A 20,074-nucleotide genomic window follows, 5' to 3' on the forward strand; every position below is an offset into this window, starting at 1 on the left:
CAATCCCTTTTCTCCTCTTTCCCTTCCTCCTGGCTTCCCCTTTACTTGTTTGAGACTGTAAAACTATTTGAAGGCAAGGACCTGTCTCGCTTTGCACACTGCTTTGTTCAGCTAACAGTAGCAGGTTGTACTGGCACAAGAAGTCTTCCTCCAACGAGGACAAGGTTTCAGGCAGTGCACTGAGAGAAGGAAAGAGAAAAGTCCTGTTCTGCAGAGAGGGGAAGAGAGGGAAGAGAAAGGGAAAGAGAAAGCAAGAGAAGGAAAGAGAAAAGTCCTGTTCTGCAGAGAGGGGAAGAGAGGGAAGAGAAAGGGAAAGAGAAAGCAAGAGAAGTAAAGAGAAAAGTCCTGTTCTGCAGAGAGGGGAAGAGAGGGAAGAGAAAGGGAAAGAGAAAGCAAGAGAAGTAAAGAGAAAAGTCCTGTTCTGCAGAGAGGGGAAGAGAGGGAAGAGAAAGGGAAAGAGAAAGCAAGAGAAGGAAAGAGAAAAGTCCTGTTCTGCAGAGAGGGGAAGAGAGGGAAGAGAAAGGGAAAGAGAAAGCAAGAGAAGGAAAGAGAAAAGTCCTGTTCTGCAGAGAGGGGAAGAGAGGGAAGAGAAAGGGAAAGAGAAAGCAAGAGAAGGAAAGAGAAAAGTCCTGTTCTGCAGAGAGGGGAAGAGAGGGAAGAGAAAGGGAAAGAGAAAGCAAGAGAAGTAAAGAGAAAAGTCCTGTTCTGCAGAGAGGGGAAGAGAGGGAAGAGAAAGGGAAAGAGAAAGCAAGAGAAGGAAAGAGAAAAGTCCTGTTCTGCAGAGAGGGGAAGAGAGGGAAGAGAAAGGGAAAGAGAAAGCAAGAGAAGGAAAGAGAAAAGTCCTGTTCTGCAGAGAGGGGAAGAGAGGGAAGAGAAAGGGAAAGAGAAAGCAAGAGAAGGAAAGAGAAAAGTCCTGTTCTGCAGAGAGGGGAAGAGAGGGAAGAGAAAGGGAAAGAGAAAGCAAGAGAAGTAAAGAGAAAAGTTCTGTTCTGCAGAGAGGGGAAGAGAGGGAAGAGAAAGGGAAAGAGAAAGCAAGAGAAGGAAAGAGAAAAGTCCTGTTCTGCAGAGAGGGGAAGAGAGGGAAGAGAAAGGGAAAGAGAAAGCAAGAGAAGGAAAGAGAAAAGTCCTGTTCTGCAGAGAGGCGAAGAGAGGGAAGAGAAAGGGAAAGAGAAAGCAAGAGAAGGAAAGAGAAAAGTCCTGTTCTGCAGAGAGGGGAAGAGAGGGAAGAGAAAGGGAAAGAGAAAGCAAGAGAAGGAAAGAGAAAAGTCCTGTTCTGCAGAGAGGGGAAGAGAGGGAAGAGAAAGGGAAAGAGAAAGCAAGAGAAGGAAAGAGAAAAGTCCTGTTCTGCAGAGAGGGGAAGAGAGGGAAGAGAAAGGGAAAGAGAAAGCAAGAGAAGGAAAGAGAAAAGTCCTGTTCTGCAGAGAGGGGAAGAGAGGGAAGAGAAAGGGAAAGAGAAAGCAAGAGAAGGAAAGAGAAAAGTCCTGTTCTGCAGAGAGGGGAAGAGAGGGAAGAGAAAGGGAAAGAGAAAGCAAGAGAAGGAAAGAGAAAAGTCCTGTTCTGCAGAGAGGGGAAGAGAGGGAAGAGAAAGGGAAAGAGAAAGCAAGAGAAGTAAAGAGAAAAGTCCTGTTCTGCAGAGAGGGGAAGAGAGGGAAGAGAAAGGGAAAGAGAAAGCAAGAGAAGGAAAGAGAAAAGTCCTGTTCTGCAGAGAGGGGAAGAGAGGGAAGAGAAAGGGAAAGAGAAAGCAAGAGAAGTAAAGAGAAAAGTCCTGTTCTGCAGAGAGGGGAAGAGAGGGAAGAGAAAGGGAAAGAGAAAGCAAGAGAAGTAAAGAGAAAAGTTCTGTTCTGCAGAGAGGGGAAGAGAGGGAAGAGAAAGGGAAAGAGAAAGCAAGAGAAGGAAAGAGAAAAGTCCTGTTCTGCAGAGAGGGGAAGAGAGGGAAGAGAAAGGGAAAGAGAAAGCAAGAGAAGGAAAGAGAAAAGTCCTGTTCTGCAGAGAGGGGAAGAGAGGGAAGAGAAAGGGAAAGAGAAAGCAAGAGAAGTAAAGAGAAAAGTCCTGTTCTGCAGAGAGGGGAAGAGAGGGAAGAGAAAGGGAAAGAGAAAGCAAGAGAAGGAAAGAGAAAAGTCCTGTTCTGCAGAGAGGGGAAGAGAGGGAAGAGAAAGGGAAAGAGAAAGCAAGAGAAGGAAAGAGAAAAGTCCTGTTCTGCAGAGAGGGGAAGAGAGGGAAGAGAAAGGGAAAGAGAAAGCAAGAGAAGGAAAGAGAAAAGTCCTGTTCTGCAGAGAGGGGAAGAGAGGGAAGAGAAAGGGAAAGAGAAAGCAAGAGAAGGAAAGAGAAAAGTCCTGTTCTGCAGAGAGGGGAAGAGAGGGAAGAGAAAGGGAAAGAGAAAGCAAGAGAAGGAAAGAGAAAAGTCCTGTTCTGCAGAGAGGGGAAGAGAGGGAAGAGAAAGGGAAAGAGAAAGCAAGAGAAGGAAAGAGAAAAGTCCTGTTCTGCAGAGAGGGGAAGAGAGGGAAGAGAAAGGGAAAGAGAAAGCAAGAGAAGGAAAGAGAAAAGTCCTGTTCTGCAGAGAGGGGAAGAGAGGGAAGAGAAAGGGAAAGAGAAAGCAAGAGAAGTAAAGAGAAAAGTCCTGTTCTGCAGAGAGGGGAAGAGAGGGAAGAGAAAGGGAAAGAGAAAGCAAGAGAAGGAAAGAGAAAAGTCCTGTTCTGCAGAGAGGGGAAGAGAGGGAAGAGAAAGGGAAAGAGAAAGCAAGAGAAGTAAAGAGAAAAGTCCTGTTCTGCAGAGAGGGGAAGAGAGGGAAGAGAAAGGGAAAGAGAAAGCAAGAGAAGTAAAGAGAAAAGTTCTGTTCTGCAGAGAGGGGAAGAGAGGGAAGAGAAAGGGAAAGAGAAAGCAAGAGAAGGAAAGAGAAAAGTCCTGTTCTGCAGAGAGGGGAAGAGAGGGAAGAGAAAGGGAAAGAGAAAGCAAGAGAAGGAAAGAGAAAAGTCCTGTTCTGCAGAGAGGGGAAGAGAGGGAAGAGAAAGGGAAAGAGAAAGCAAGAGAAGTAAAGAGAAAAGTCCTGTTCTGCAGAGAGGGGAAGAGAGGGAAGAGAAAGGGAAAGAGAAAGCAAGAGAAGTAAAGAGAAAAGTTCTGTTCTGCAAGCAGATATCCACTTGTAGTTAATTAAATACAATCCACTCTTTCGCCATATCGTCACCCAAGCTTCTGGACACCACTAACGGTAATCATACAATTCTGTGTCTGGTAGAATGCTAAATTCCTTTTTTAAAAAAAGTGCAATGACTAGCGAAGAGGAGTTGCCCCCCCCCCCCCCAGTCGGAATGAAGAGGCTGACGCAGTGTGTTGGATAAACCGGGCCGCTTTACTGGAAACAAACTTGAGCAAACTAGAACGACAAGGGGTATGGCCTAACAGGACAAGCCCTGGGGTCAGCCCCATGACCCCGCCTTGTCCTGGGAGGGCGAGCCACCCTGCCCCCAGCACAAGCCCAGTATTCTGGCTGGTGCTGAGCAGCCAGGCCCAAAGCCCGCCTCCACCTGGGCTAGCATCAATCCCTCTGGAAAGATCCGCCCTGGTGAGGCTTTGCCGTGATCTGCACTCCCCGCATTGAGCCGCACAGCCCATCTGCAGTTCATACAGACCACCCACACCAACTGGTGCTGAGCCATAGGTGCTCCCCTAAAAAACACTGTGGCCAATACCTCATCCTGCCTAGCGACCAAACTAACAAAACTCCCTCCAAGCTTCCTAACACTACAAAGCAGTACAAATTAGGCAAAAAAAACTTTACATAGGCCAATTTTGTGAAGATGAAAAAATTCCTGCCTGGCCCCTAATAAGGCGACCGGTAATCAACCTGTACTGCCAAGGGCGGGCAGAGAGCCGAGAAGCAACTGCGTGCTTCTGGGCGGGACCAGGGCTTTTATAGCCCCAACGCCACGCCCAGAGCCAGCTCCCGGATGCCCGGGACAAGCGGTAAGCCTTCCCTCCTTCCGGGCCGGCAACTGACAGCCCCCAGCCTATTGCTGGCGATGCCAGCTTGGCTAGGAGGGGCCGATTTGCCCCCCCCCCCAGTCGGAATGAAGAGGTTGACACAGTGTGTTGGATAAACTGGGCCGCTTTATTGGAAACAAACTTGAGCAAACTAGAACGACAAGGGGTATGGCCTAACAGGACAAGCCCTGGGGTCAGCCCCATGAGAAGAGGAGAAATATACAATTAATGCCATTCTCAGTGAGCATAGGTATTCAGGTGTACATGAGAGGCTGAAGATGCAACTGCTTCGGTTTTAGGAGAAAATCTCTGACTAATGTAATAAAAAAAATTATTGAGAGAAAGTTTAATATTAAGAATTAAAACTGGATTTTGTCACAGACCAGGAATCGAATGAGCTAGAAAACACAGGCTCATTAACTCAAAAACTCTACACAGAACAAACACTCCAGAGAAGAAACAACAGAGAAAAATAAGAGCTATATACTAGGGTATGTAGCTTGCTGCAAGTAGGATTCTCACATGTACCACACCTTTGGGTGCAAAACTAGAGTTGCTGCTGGTAGTCCAGTGGCACCCTGGGGGGAGGGGGGGTGGCAAATACAATCATGCACCTTGTGCCCAAAATGTAACTTTTTGTTAGGCACAGACATATGCAATATTTGTTTTTAAGGAACTACAAACCCAGGCATGGAAAGGTAACATTATTTTGTAAATACCTCAACTGACAAACTGGGAATATTCAGTACAATCCCATGCAGAGTTACTCCAGACTAAACCAATCGAAACCAATATGCAAAAGACTAGAGTAACTATGCATAGGATTTATTTGTTTGTTTGTTGCATTTATATCCCGCCCTCCCCTAGCGGGCTCAGGGCGGCTAACAACAATTGACAAAATATTGTATTAAGAACAAGATACAATAAAATCATTAAAACAATCTGACAGTTCAAAACAATTTTAAAATATAGTGTAACTTCCAATACAGTCACTTGTACAATGTGACACTTGTACAATGTGACCAAAGTACAACAGGCTCATTTTGGTCATTTTAGCTTCTAGGGAGAGTTCAGGCTTGATTTGATCTACAGCCCACTTATTCGGGACTTTTTTTGTAGCAGGAACTCCTCTGCACATTAGGCCACACCCCCCTGATGTAGCCAATCCTTCAAGAGTTTACAGGGCTTTTAGTACAGTGCCTGCTGTAAGCTTCAGGAGGATTGGCTACATTAGGGGTGTGTGGCCTAATACGCAAAGGGGTTCCTGCTACCAAAAAAAGCCTCATTTGTCTTTCAGGTGATCCATAATATCACTAAAACTCTCTTCCAACACTACATTTCAAATGAGTCAATGTTCATCTTGTCAGCTTTCTTCATCGTCTAACTTTCACACCCATACATAGTAATGGGGAATACTATCATACAAGAGTGTCACTCATTTGTTATGAGGGATGGACTTGACATAAATGGAACCTTGTCAGGCCAGGTCATGTGTGTCCTAAAATGTAATGCCAGATAGCAGAGATATAAACTTATATAAAGGGCACAGACAAACACAAAGAGTTTTTTTTTTAAAAAAAAACTTAAAATAAAACATGTTTAAAGCATTAGCATGCTTGAAATATTTTGTTTAACAGTCTCTGATAACTGAAACATCTTGCTCTGAATTATTGCATCAAAATCCGGAGACAATGTCTGTGCTGTAGCAATCTTGAGTATGCTGTTCAGGCAGGGCTGGACCTAGACTTTTTAGCACCCTAGGCAAAGCTAACTACGTGTGCCCTCCTCCATGCTGTTCTCCTTCCTCCTCCTTCCCTCACCTTTCAGTGAGCCTGGCCCCCCCACCAAAGATGGTGTGCCTGAGGTAAGTGTAAAATATGGTATGTTTAAAAGCAAATTCAAAAGCCAAAGGTGTGCAATACCAGCCCAACACATAATGCAAGCTGACTTTACAAAGCAGATGGAAAGTGGGACAGAGAAAGTCTCTCTGGCAGGCCACAAGACCTGGAATAGGGGGCAGAGATTTGCAGCGCAGTCTGTGACTCAGGAGTCCAACTGAGTTCAGTGGGGCTTACTCACTAGTAAGTTTGCTTAGGATTGCAGCTTTTGTGTTGGACAGCTGGAGGGAAAGTCATTACGCAAGGGGGGGGAGTAGATTCTGGTGGGTCACCCTGAGCCTTGAATGAAATGTTGTTGGTCTTAAAGGTGCTCCTGCACTCCAGCTTGGTTCTATGTGGGTAATGTGTTGTTTTTTTCTCGTTTGAAATGTTAAAAAGTGAAAATCAAACCTGTTTTCCCCCATGTACTCCCCCTCAAAAAAAATCTGCCTCCACCCAGTGCCCCCTGCTCTGATGCCACAGGACACTGAGCAGCAGCACGCAGGGGGTTCTGATTGGTGAAGAATGAGGGGAGCCAGGCCTGGGGAAGGCCAACCTGCCTGGCCAGGTGGAGGTTGATGGTGGCCCCCTCTACTCCTCCCCTACAAGCGGCCCAGAGCCCTCCCTCGGGCACCGTTGGGGCTGCTGGAAGCCATGTGCCCCAAATCCCCCTTCCCAGAGCAGGGCTGCCCTTCTGTGGGCACTGCCACTGGGGACAGATCCTCCCAGGCCCCCTTGTCCCCACACTTGGCTTTTAGCGGGGGGTGTCTGAAGCCCTGTTGGTGGTCTGGGGGACAGCGTGGGAAGGGAGCCTTTTGCAGACATGCCAAAGCCCTTTGCCAAGACATGGAAATCAGCGGGGGCGGGGGGGGGGCAGCTCCAGCAGATGCAGACAGATGGGCAGGCTCAGTCGGCAGGGCTCCAGGAGCATTCCCTGCAGGGCACCAATGGAGAAGGTTATCTGGTCAAGTCCTGTCATGGAGTAGCCATGAAACAGGCCAAAATACCCCAGCTGGGTCTCGACTACGGAGACATGCATGAGGTCCAACTCCACCCCTCCCCCTGGCAGCAGTGGCAATGGCAGCGGGGGGTGGGAGTGCGGTGCTGGCTTGCAGCCCGCAACGGAAGGAGGGGGGTAAGGATAAGCTGGGGGGGTGGGCGATGGAGCGCAGTGCTGCTTTGCAGCGCTGCGAAGGGAAGGGAAGGGGGGGGGCGTGAAAGTGAGTTTTAAAAAAAAGAGGGGGCGGGGGGCAAATTTCGGCCTGGTTGTGGCCTGGTTGTTCCCATCTTTTTATTTTGTCCTGTTCAATTAATGTTTTTTCCATGTTAATCTTTCAGCATGCCTAACCATGCTTTAAAATTTCCCTTAATTTCTTGGATCTTGTAGAACAGATATCTTGTTTTTCCTTTTTCTCCCCCCCCCTTTTTTTTTTTTGTTAATCTCTTCTGTTTCTTTACACTGGTTATTATAACAGTTCTCTCTCTCTTTAGGTGCCAGTTGATGGAATGCTGCACTAAGACTTCTGATTCTATTTCTGTCACCTTTTACTTTTGCTTCTTGTCCTTCTTTAGCAATTCTAAGAGTTTCCTCGGTCAGAAACTGAGACGTTTCTTTTGGCTACAGGAATAGTCTTTGCACATTCCTCCTTGATAATACCTCTAGCTTCAACTCATAATACTTGAAGTTTCCATTCACTTTAACTTAGTAATGCAAATCTGCTCTTTACACGATCTTTAAACTCTTCAGGAATATTGTTTAAGCTGTATTTTTGCACTATGAATGTTTTGGGTTTTTTCCCTTCAGATTTATTCTGGTTTTGATATTAATTCATGGTCTTTACTACAATCAGCTCTTGGTCTCATTTTAGCGGAGATAACGGAATTTCTCCAGCTTCTGCTTCCAATGATGTAATCTTCTAGATTTCTGTATTGGCCACCCAATGATGTCCCTGTATACAGACTTCGGTTTGGTTGCCCTGAAACATGTGTTCACAATGAACAACTTGTTGTCATCACAGAATTCTATGAGTTGCTCTCCTGCTTCAGTTTGTGCTCCTAGCCCGAATTTTCTGACAATATTTGATAGTACTTTTAGAAGGTAACCATGTCAGACTGCAGTAGAACCCTTGCATAAAAGCCATGTCGGTCTGCAGTGGACCCTTGCATAAAAGCTTTCGATTTCTTCCTCTTCAGTACCTCTAGTTGGGACGTAAACTTGAATGAAGGTTGTGTTGATAAGTTTTCTGTTAAGTCTGGTTGATATTATTTGGTTAGCCTTTGCATTATCGCCACAAAGGCTCGCGCTAAATCTCGCCTCACTATTAGAGCAACTCTGTTTCTTCCATGTTTGTCATTTCCCAAGCAAAACACTTCATAATTTTTTGACTGAAAATATCCTAATGTAACCCCGCTTTAGTTCACTCACTCCCTGGACTGCAATGTTCAAAATTCTTGTTTTATGATTTTGAGCTTACCTTGACTCTAGGGTTGCCAATCCCCAGGTGGGGGCAGGGGATCCCCCGGTTTGGAGGCCCTCCCCCCACTTCAGGGTTGTCAGAAAGCGGGGGAGGGGAGGAAAATGTCTGCTGGGAACTCTGTTATTCCCTATGGAGATTTATTCCCATAGAAAATCATGGAGAATTGATCTGCGGGTATCTGGGGCTCTGAGGGAACTGTTTTTTGGGGTAGAGGCACCAAATTTTCAGCATAGCATCTAGTGCCTCTCCCCAAAATATCCCCCAAGTTTCAAAAAGATTGGATCAGGGGGTCCAATTCTATGAGCCCCAAAATAAGGTGCCCCTATCCTTCATTATTTCCTATAGAAGGAAGGAATTGAAAAGGTGTGCCGTCCCTTTAAATGCGATGGCCAGAACTCCCTTTGGAGTTCAATTATGCTTGTCATAGCCTTAATCTTGGCTCCACCCCTAATGTCTCCTGGCTCCACCCCCAAAGTCCCCAGATATTTCTTGAATTGGACTTGGCAACCCTACTTGATTCATACTCATCACACTCCATGTCCCTATTATATGTACTGGGAATAGCTGCACAGTAGTGTATTATACGCAAAAGAGTATAACGATTTCTTAAATCAGATATATCTCTGAGACAAACTTGGGAAAGGATCGTAACTTCATAACTGTAAACATGCCGCAAATCTGCAGTTTGACTGCCAATAAGATAAGTGGGACATCTTTAAAGAGAATAAGTTACTAGAGCTCACAGTTAAATTATGGGCTGCTAGCCTCCAGGTGCGGGATGGAGATCTCCTGTGATTACAAGTGTTCTCCAGATGATGGACATTCGTTTCCTTGAAGAAAGTGACATCTTGGAGGGTGGACTTGCTGACATTATAACTGCCAAGATATTTCCTCTTCCTAAACTCCACCCTCACCAGGCTCAACCCCTAAATCTCAAGGTATTTTCCAAGCAGGAGTTGGCAGCTCTACTTCTTTCCATTTTTTTTTCATTGCATCCTGCAGCAAAGTACTGTATTTCTTTCCAGGGAACTAGCCACTGAACTACTGCTTTGAGTATATTAAGTATAAACTTCTTTGTATTTATTTCTGCAGTAAACTAATGGATTCATGCTTCAATAATCGTGTGTGACCACAATAAATCAACATGTAAAAGACAGAATCTAGATTAACAATCTTATATCTCCAACGGTTAAACTTTATTGTTTAGCCGCAAAAAAAAAGCAGGAACAAAATTAAAATTGAATAAAAATTAGTGATCGCTAGAGTATCATTAATTGGGACCTCCCCTCTAAATCCTTTAGAAGCTGTCTCATTTTGCATTTCCACAAATTATGCCCCCAAAACGTTGTTATATGGATTATTCTCTCCTATGTGTTAAAGTAGATTGTAACTATAATAGTCAAGTTAAATTGAGGTCAAGCATTCAAAAGAACTAAATAATTTCCATTGAGAAGTTAAGAAGAATGGTGCCTTGTTTAACTACCTATTAACCTCACAGCAAACATTATGCTTTTTACTAAGCCCAGTAGCAGAATCACTATTATCCAGTGGGTATATAACAGTGGGAAGCTTAATATGCATCCATAGAAGGAGGGAAAACATAGACCTAAAAGAAGTAAAGAAACTTTTTGCTATGTGCATGCTATAGAGAAGCCATCTCCATCATTCTGGAACATATGAAGCTGCCTTATACTGAATCAGACCCTCGGTCCATCAAAGTCAGTATTGTCTTCTCAGACTGGCAGCGGCTCTCCAGGGTCTCAAGCTGAGGTTTTTCACACCTTTTTGCCTGGACCCTTTTTTGGAGATGCCAGGGATTGAACCTGGGACCTTCTGCTTCCTAAGCAGATGCTCTACCACTGAGCTACTGTCCCTTCCCAAATATGAACATATGAAGCTGCCTTATACTGAATCAGACCCTCGGTCCATCAAAGTCAGTATTGTCTTCTCAGACTGGCAGCAGCTCTCCAGGGTCTCAAGCTGAGGTTTTTCACACCTACTTGCCTGGACCCTTTTAGTTGGAGATGCCAGGGATTGAACCTGGGACCTTCTGCTTCCCAAGCAGATGCTCTACCACTGAGCCACCGTCCCTCCCCTAATTTCTCACTATAATACTTTGCATAATAAAAAAAACACTACTTTGCAATAAATTTCAGATTTCATTCCCCTTGCAGACTGTGAAATGTGAGTTAGCACTGGACTCCAGCCATTTTCTAGCAAATGTGACAGAAACCGCCATGCTAACTGACACTAATTGGCATTCTGATGACACTTCCAATGAAAGGCCAAATATCAAGCAGCTCTGGAGTGTGACATTGCCCCTAAAAATGATCCCTCCATCTAGGTCAGAGTCGAAGACTGCTAGCAGCATGAATGGGGGCAGGCATGCAACGTCTGTTGTCCCATTCTTATAAGAAAGACTTCTGTTTGCAGACATTCTAGTCTGGCATTGCTTAACGGTGAAATCCTAAGAACACTTTCCTGGAAGTAAGGCCCACTGAGTAGGCTGCAGTAGAATTCTGAGTAGACCTGCTTAGCATTGCACTGTAAATCAGAGGGAAAGGTAGGCTATAAATCAGGGGTGGCCAACGGTAGCTCTCCAGACGTTTTTTTTGCCTACAACTCCCATCAGCCCCAGCCGTTGGCCATGCTGGCTGGGGCTGATGGGAGTTGTAGGCAAAAAAACATCTGGAGAGCTACCGTTGGCCACCCCTGCTATAAATGAAGTTGATAATAAATAAGCAGTAAAGCATATTGGTTCCTATACTGGAATTTTAAAGTGTCTCTGCAATATAAAGTATATCAGGCTGTTCTGAATATAACAGCTCATTCCAAATGCTTGTGTTTACACTTTGAGGAGAGGCTGTGGCTCAGTAGTAGAACATCTGTTTTGCACGCAGAAGACTCCATGTCCAGTCCTCAGCATCTCCAGCCAAAAGGATCAGCTAGGAAGTGATATGAAAGACCTCTGTCTGAGACCTTGGAAGACCACTGAGCTTGATAGACCAGAGGTCTGATTCAGTGTAAGCCAGCTTCACTTATATTATGTTAGACGAGCTGCACATGCAACATGGGAGCTGCACATGCAACATATGCAGGTGAAGGAAGGGCAACCAATAAACAACAAAATAGCAAATAGATAATTAAAAACATTTTAAAAGCTATGTTTATGACACTCCCAGACAATTTATATTCTAGTACAAGCAAGAAGAGGGAGCCATCAGGGGCCACACAATGACTTCCATCCTTCTCTTCCATCACGCTTAATTTTACTTATTTAAAATATTTATACCCTGACTTATCAGCTTGGACTCAAGGGACCTAACAACAGAATACAGTTTTTAAAAAGCATGAGGCTGGTTCTTATGATGCCCTTCTACAATGTTTTCCTTCAACAGAGAAAGACTCCCCCCCGCCCCAAGATGTTCAAAGCTAAATTCCTCTTTCATTAAAAAAAGAACTAATAATCAGGCAATGCATTTATCACACACATAGAAATGTTACAGACCCCAGATCCCACAGACTGGGTTAAAATATATAATGCAACATTTTTTCTGAAATATTTAGATGAAATAATATAAAATGATCCAAATAAAATGCCCTAGGAGATATTACAAAATGATTTTACATATCCATCTATCCATATATAGAATACTAAATGACACATCTAGTGTCTCAACTATTGAGATACTCAACTTTTTAAAATCAAATTTGGTTTCCACCAGGCCAAAACTCTGCAATATTTAAAAACTGGTCTAAACAACAAATGTATTGAATAACTGACATCTCTTTGAAACATAGTATACTTCAGAAAGCAGAATTAGAGTGTAAATTAGGTCAGTCAGTTCCTTGGTTTCTTTACTTTCAGCTTAGTCAAACTTAAAATTTCTAGTATCATGATAAAACCCCTAACAGTAGTTGAGAAGGAATGTACTGCTCAAAATCATGGACTAATTTCATTACTTAATAAAAAATTACTAAACATAGAAAATAAGAAAAAAATACCACTACCGAACAGTGGCAAAAGGGTTGCAACACACTGCTAGAAGACACCTGAATGCAGATATGGAAACCAAAGCCACTAATTTCTTCAACAATAGCTACCAAACTTCAATCAAAGTCATGACAAGATGATACCTACCACCACTCAAAGCAGGGGTCCTCAAACTTTTTAAATAGGGGGCCAGTTCACTGTCCCTCAGACTGTTGGAGGGCCGGACTGCCGTTACTGTACAAGGCCGCGGGCCGTCAGTTCTCCGTCTTCTGCATCTCTCTCCCCCACACCACACACCTTGGCCTGGGAACTCACCTCACCTCGGTATCACCTCACACTCTGTCTCCGCCGCCTCAGCCCAGTGCCGGAAGTGTGCATTGCTAATGCGAGTTTAGGTCGAACGTCACTTCCGGTCTGATTTTGCCATAACCCGGCGGGCCGCATAAACGTCCTCAGCGGGCCGCATCTGGCCCGCGGGCCGTAGTTTGAGGACCCCTGACTCAAAGCCTCTCATATATCTTCAAAATATAGTCTGAAGTGTTGGAAAGCTTATAAACAAACTGGAACATATGCCCACTGTTGGTGGTCGTGTGAAGAAATACAACAATTTTTTTGAAATAAATCTTGTCACACATAAAAAAAAGATAACAGGGTGTGAAGTTCCTTTTCGTCCTGAAACATTGCTCTTAAAGTACTGACCACTGGGTTCAAGTCCATTGAGAAATAGACATATTAATAGTAGCAGCTGGGACAGCAATAGCTTCCAGGTGGAAAAATCCAAAGGCTCCATTCTTGTTATGGTTCAATAAACTGTGAGGCCAATACATTATGGAGAATATTACAGGCAGCGTTTATAGAACAATGCAAGTTCCTTTAAAACTTAGATTTTGATGAAAAATGGAATCCAGTACTAGAATATTTGGCAAATCAAAAATTTATATCAGACGAATGGTCTCAATTGTAGTAACGGTTATAATCTGTTTGATATATAGCCATCGTAAGAGTCATATCAGAGTTTAGGATACAAAATATTTATTGTTACTATGCAAATATTCTTTATTTATACATGAAAACACACTGATGTAAATGAATAGTTATTATTCACTGTATAGTTACTTTTTCTTTGTAATAGTTTATGTCACTGTACTGGATATGGTTTTTGTGAACTTAATTGTTATATCAATAAAGAAAGTTAGAAAACCTTTTAAAAAGAACTAGTAAAAAAGACATTTTTATTATAGGAAGCCTTTCTTCATTGGAAGAAGATTTAATAGAAGACACTCGCAGGATCCAGCTCAGTGGAAAGGAGCCATAGTATTGAACCCAGAATTAAAAACACAGCCAGCTCTACCAAAATTCTCCATCAAATGCTCTCAGAAACTATTTTACGCACAGTCCTAAATGCAGTAGATGAAGGAGTCCTCCACACCCATTCTGGTAAGCCATTCCAATCACAGAAAAAGCCAGTGATATAACTCTTGCTGAGTGAACAAGGAGAAGAAAAGCCACCCAAAGAAGAAGCATATCTGAAGAACACAGATGGCAGAAAAGTACACTAGGAGATGCAGTTTGATAAGGAGGAGACCATAAAAGGTATTAAAGAGCAACCAGCACTTTGATTTTGACATCACTACAGCCTAGGAAGGCCCGGCCCCTTCCCAGCCAAGCCGGCATCGCCGGCGTTCAGGCTGGGGGCCGTCTTTGCCCCCTCGGAAGGAGGGAGCGGCAGAACGTTCAGCCCGGCACATCCGGGACTCTTCTCTGGGCGCGGCGTCGGGGCTATATAAGCCCCGGCCCCGCCCAGAGCTTCGCACTTCGTTTGGGCTCTCTGCCCGCCCGCCCTCCCCTTGGAAGTACAGGTTTCAACCGGTCGCCTTATTAGGGGCCAGGTAGGAATTTTTTCACCTTCACATAATTGGCCGATGTGGAGTTTCAGAACCAGTGATTCTCAAACTGCAGGAAGGGCTCTCCTGGGGAACAGCAAGACTCTTTCAGAAGGACAAAAAGGATTGCCAGTTTCACGATTGGTGTCTGAGCAGCTGGAGACGCACGTCTCAATGGAAGACACCCTCTAGTCGAGCCTCCAGGACAGTCTGCATTCTCCCCACCCCGGATCATCAAACCCCAAGGTTGATCATGCCAGACCCCAAATTCCCCAAAAGGGGGATGCTTCATGGTCCTCCCCTAGCTGCATAGTACCCTAATCCAGAAAAACCTGCCAAACTAAAGGGACCAACCTATTTAGCAGCATCTCTCGATAGCCAAATGCACAATCCACTGTTTTGCTATGTAGGGTAGGCAAAAAGCACACCCCAGCAACTGCCAATCAGCTGGGGAGCGAAAAATTCCTACCCGGCCCCCCAAACATGAGACGACCAGCAATCACTTACATAACAAACAGGGTGGGCGGGAAGGCCGATCGTTGTCGAGACTGAAGCAGGGAGCAGAGATCTGGCCGTTACAATGGCCTGGCCCTGCCCCCTCAAATACGTGCCCAAACGGGCTGTAGATCCTCCCTTCCCTCCCAGGGAGGCAAACCTTGCTACTGCAGCCTAGCAGCGTTGCTGCAGGCTGCAGGCATCGAATTATTACTTTTTTCAGTTTCTATTTGTGGTCTAGCTAAGGTCAGTTGGTAGGGATGGCAGCACTGGGCTGGAAAATATCTGGAGATTTTTGGGGTGGAGCCTGAGGAGGGTGGGGATTCAGACTTCAATGGAATGTAATGCCATAGAATAGGGATGTCAAACTCATTTGATACAAGGGTCAGATCTGATATAAATGGGACTTTGTGGGGCTGGGCCATGCATGTCATGAAATGTAGTGCCAGGTAGTGGAGATATAAACGTTATAAAGGATACAAACACAATTAAAGATTTTTTTAAAACTTAAAATACAAGCATGCTTAAAACTCTTGTGATATTTTGTTTAAAATGAAAAGGTGAGGGGATAGCAGGATTTGGCAATGCAATTTTTAAAATGAAACATCAAGAAAAAGTACAAGGATCATAGCAGAAACTAAAAATATGAACTAAAAATATAAAATGCTCTCTGAGCCTAGAAAAATATGAAATGGCGGGGCATTGCAAGGTTCTCTCCTCCCACCCTGGATTTTCTCAGATTGACAATGACTCTCCAGTGTAATATTAGCCTCTGGCTATCAGTTCCCAGGTTAGAGTACTCATTAGGCACCAGTTCTCAGATCCATTCAGTAGAAACAAGCTGGCTCAAAGCATCAGCTCCTTATTTGCAAAGAGACAACTCCAACAAGCAATAGCTTCAACTGCTCATACAAATACTGGAAAGTGAAACTACGAGCTGCACTCTATTGAAATACATTGCGGCACAGAAGAAGTTGAAAGGCAAATGTGGAATGGATTTTCCATTAGGGTCTCTGGGCCCAGATAGACTACTCCCATAGTCATTCTGCATTTTCTTTACAAAGCTGCAAGCCCAAAAGAGCTTCCTGCTGGAGCCGACAAAGACAAGGCAGAAGGAGCTGGGAACTTTGGCAGTCTTGAAGTTTCAAAGGGTGAGGACAGGAGGGGAGAAAAGAACTGTAGGCCTTATTAAATCCCTGGACAGCTAGGTGCATCCCTCAGGCCATATGTTTGACACCCTTGTTGTAGATGGTCCTGAGAAAAAATCTGTAAGCATGTATCAATTGTGCCTTCTAGAGAGAATCTAAACATAAAAGGTGGCAGAGTCTCAAGTCCATAAAAGGTAATAGAGTCTCAAGACTGCCAAAATACAAGCAACAAAAACTTTTCTTTAGACTAGCAAATTAATTATTTAATTTGAATTAATTTTCAACAATGAATTCCACAAATCACCACCATGCAGGGTTGCCAAGTCCAATTCAAGAAATATCTGGGTACTTTGGGGGTGGAGCCAAGAGACATTGGAGGCGGAGCCAGGAGCAAGGGTGTGACAAGCATAATCGAACTCCAAGGGAATTCTGGCCATCACATTTAAAGGGACAACACACCTTTTTAAATGCCTTCCTTCCGTAGGAAATAATGAAGGATAGGGGCACCTTCTTTTGGGGCTCATAGAATTGGACTCCCCAGTCCAATAATTTTGAAACCTGGGGAGTAATTTGGGGAGAGACACTAGATGCTATACAGAAAATTTGGTGCCTCTACCTCAAAAAACAACCCCCCCAGAGCCCCCGATACATGCAGATCAATTCCCCATTATTCCCTATGGGAATCGTTTTCCATAGGGAATAACTGCCCAGTGCCCCATGGCACAGTGTTAAAGCTGCAGTACTGCAGTCCTAAACTCTGCTCACAACCTGAGTTCGATCCCCAGTGGAAGCTGGGTTTTAAAGTAGCCGGCTTGAGGTTGGTTCAGCCTTCCATCCTTCTGAGGTTGGTAAAATGAATACCTAGCTTGCTGAGGGGAAAGTGTAGATGACTGGGGAGGGCAATGGCAAGCCACCCCGTAAAAAGTCTGCTATGAAAATGTTGTGAAAGCAACATCACCTCAGAGTCAGAAACGACTGGCGCTTGCACAGGGGACCTTTCCTGTCCTTTTCCAGACATTTCCTTCCCCTGCCATGCCGCTTTCTGATGACCCCAAAGCGGGGGGAGGGCCTCCAAACCTGGGGATTGGCAACCCTCTCTCTCTCTCTCTCACACACACACACACACACTGGATCTGGTTCCTCCACAACGACATCTGAAAAGAACAGAGGCTACGCTACTCTCTCTCTCACACACACACACACACTTAGTTGCTCTGAAATGAAAGTAAAACAAACCAAGGGACTGTGTTGCTGACCCTTCCCATGAAGTACTTCCTGCTCAACTTTAAAGGCACACAGACACACACATTTTGAAACCTGTTTGCAGGTTTCTAAACCTGCCGGAGATCTAGAGCTGCATGGTGGCTGTGGGGGCGGGGGGAAGCCTGTAAAACCGGGGGATCCCCCCCTCTGGGACCTGAGGATTGGGAAGCCTACCACCATGAATTAAACTACAGAAAAGTACTAATGCCTATTTAGTTTGTAGAATCTGTTGTTGTGAGATAAATAATGCCATTTTCTTGAACTATACAACCACTCTGATGTGTATTAATTTGCTTCTGGAAATTATATAGAAGGGGTGGCCAAACTGCGGTTCAGGAGCCATATACAGCTCTCTCATACATATTGCGTGGCTCCTGAAGGTCAAGGAGGAACTTAAAGCAGGCTTATTCAAAAGTGAGCATGCTCGGCATTGGGACCCCCAGTCAGCCTCTGAGTGCTGACCCATAGGCAGGTGACTATTTCCACTGTGACTGAAGCGGGGAAGGAGGGGGAAATAGGCAGTCTTGAAAGCTCTTCTCCTCCACCACAGAAGTAGCCCAGAGACCTAGTGGGGAAAGAAAGCTCAAGGGCTGAGGGAGCCACTGGAAGGAGGGATGGAATTAAAGAGGGTGATGCAGGGTTCCCCCATAGTTTCATAGCTCTTGTAGGCGCTGTATTTACTAACTTTGGTGTCAAGGCAAAGAGAGATGCATAATGATGCAAAAGGAGGTCAGTGATTTATATGGTACATATGTGTTTCCTTCTCCCCCTGGTGCCAAAAAAATAATCCCTTAACCCAGGGGTATTGAACTCATTTCTTATGAGGGCCAGATCTGACATAAACGAGACCTTGTTGGGCCAGGTCATGTCGGGTTGGGCTGAGCCATGTCAGGCCGGGTCATGTGTGTACCTATTTAAGATTAGGTAGCAAGAGATATAATTTTTATAAAGAACACAGACAAACACAATTTTAAAAAAAAACTTTACATGCTTAAAACATTAGCACTCATTGGTCTTAAAGATGCTTTCTTTGTATTTCTCCTATTCAGGGACCTGAGCAAAGGAAGCTCTGGCTCTTTCCTTCCTTCCCCAGGGGATGGGGGTGGGGAGCCTCAGCCAATAGAAGGAAGAGAGGCTTGGCTCTGTAGCTCTGCTGTGCAATTGAGAGAGCATGGCAAAGCAAACTATTCCTCCTCCCCAAGGGAGGAGCCTCAGCCAATGGAGAAAATAGAGGCTTTGCTCTGTAGCTTCTGTGCGATTGAGCAAGCCTTGCAAAGCAAACTGTTATGCAGAAGGAAGCAAAAGAGAAGGAGAAGGAAGCAGATGACAGCCAGTTGCTCAGGGACCTGATAGGAGCCCTCTGGGGACCTGATTCGGCCCCCAAACTGCATGTTTGAGACCCCTGCCTTAACCTTTCTGTATGCTGGTCTTATGAGGAGTGTTATTATCTCCAGGTTTTGTTTTTTTTTTAAGTCTCCGACTTCCATTTTCCACAGCCATACTTTTTACCAGTAGCCAAAAATTGCAACTCCTTAAGAATCTTCTTAGCGATAGGAACCCTGAGGTGACATACAAATTAGCAAAATTTGGCTGGCTTGCCACAAGAGTAAGGAAAACTCTAATGATTCAGTCAGGAAATGGCTAAACACCTTTGCCAATCTGTTGACTGTAACGGCCATGTTTTGTTATATCTGTAGTTTTATAATAGCATTTTATGCTTTTTGTGTATGATTTTATGGACCATCAGTTTTAATTTTGTCTGATTTTACTGCTTCAAATGCTGGCTTAGGCAGTGAACAAATAATTTATTTATTAAGGGAAGAAACAAAGAGGTTTAGACAGGGTTTTTAGTTCATCCTTGGTTTTAACACTAATTTTACATTTTCAGTGTCAGTGTCTTATTCGTATTTTATGTATATTTTAGGTGGTATCATATTTTAGTGTGTAATAATTATTGTATATTTATATCACCTTTTATTGGTTATGAATTGGACTTTTATTAATTGTTTGCTCGTCTATGACCATTATAAATAAATAGGTTAGCATGGTTATGTTATAAAATGCATACATATGTATTTTATCATTTTGTACAAGGAAAATAAAGAGTTTAAATAAAGATGTGAGTATAATATTGGTTCATGTCTTGTGGCTCTCAAACATTTAACATTTATTCTATGTGGTTCTTGCATTAAGCAAGTGTGGCCATCCCTGTTCTAAAGAAATCCCGAGTAACACATCATTTACCTAAACCTCGTACTTTAAACAGCAGTCATAACATTTTACTGGTCCTATGGCACAGAGTGGTAAAGCAGCAGTACTGCAGTACTGTGGTCTGAACTCTCTGCTCACGACCGGAGTTCAATTCTGGCAGAACCTGGATTCAGGTAGCCGGCCAAGGTTGACTCAGCCTTCCATCCTTCCGAGGTTGGTAAAATGAGTACCCAGCTTGCTGGGAGGGAAGTGTAAAAAAACTGAGGAAGGCAATGGCAAACCACCCCATAAATAAGTCTGTCGTGAAAACGTTGTGAAAGCAACGTCACCCCGGAGTCGGAAACAACTGGCGCTTGCACATGGGACCTTTCCTTCCCTTTCCATAACATTTGGGATGCTGTTATCCAGTTCCAATGTCTTAAAACAGAAAGCACTGTTGGATAACTAACCAGACCACAAAATACTCTTCTGTCATTTACACTTGCCAGACTAGACTGTCTCCAAGCGAACAAATGGACACAAATCAAACATTATAAAATGGACACACTCAGAAACTAATATGGGACCAACTAAACCTCTGGATATTCAACAATAGATATAACAGCCGCAGAACTGGAGCAGGAAAGTTTCAAAGGAGGAAAAAGTTGCAGAATAGACTTGGATTTCAGCAGGGCCTTGGGATTGTTAGCTCACTATAAACATTAACAGTTTATGTATGGACTCATTAATTTATCAAAAGTTGGGACTG

At 44.2% G+C, this 20,074-nt stretch overlaps 1 protein-coding gene and 1 non-coding gene across 4 annotated transcripts in view; both read right to left on the reverse strand.

Moving 5' to 3' along the window:
* CACNB4 (calcium voltage-gated channel auxiliary subunit beta 4) overlaps nt 1-20,074 on the reverse strand; it is a 296,369-nt gene that overhangs the window by 155,756 nt on the left and 120,539 nt on the right. The window lies entirely within an intron of this gene.
* Nucleotides 10,135-10,205, reverse strand: TRNAP-AGG (transfer RNA proline (anticodon AGG)). The gene has a single exon. It is a non-coding gene; the product is annotated as a tRNA-Pro (tRNA).

This window comes from Heteronotia binoei, chromosome 16 (assembly GCF_032191835.1).
Source record: "Heteronotia binoei isolate CCM8104 ecotype False Entrance Well chromosome 16, APGP_CSIRO_Hbin_v1, whole genome shotgun sequence".
Classification (NCBI taxonomy): domain Eukaryota; kingdom Metazoa; phylum Chordata; class Lepidosauria; order Squamata; family Gekkonidae; genus Heteronotia; species Heteronotia binoei.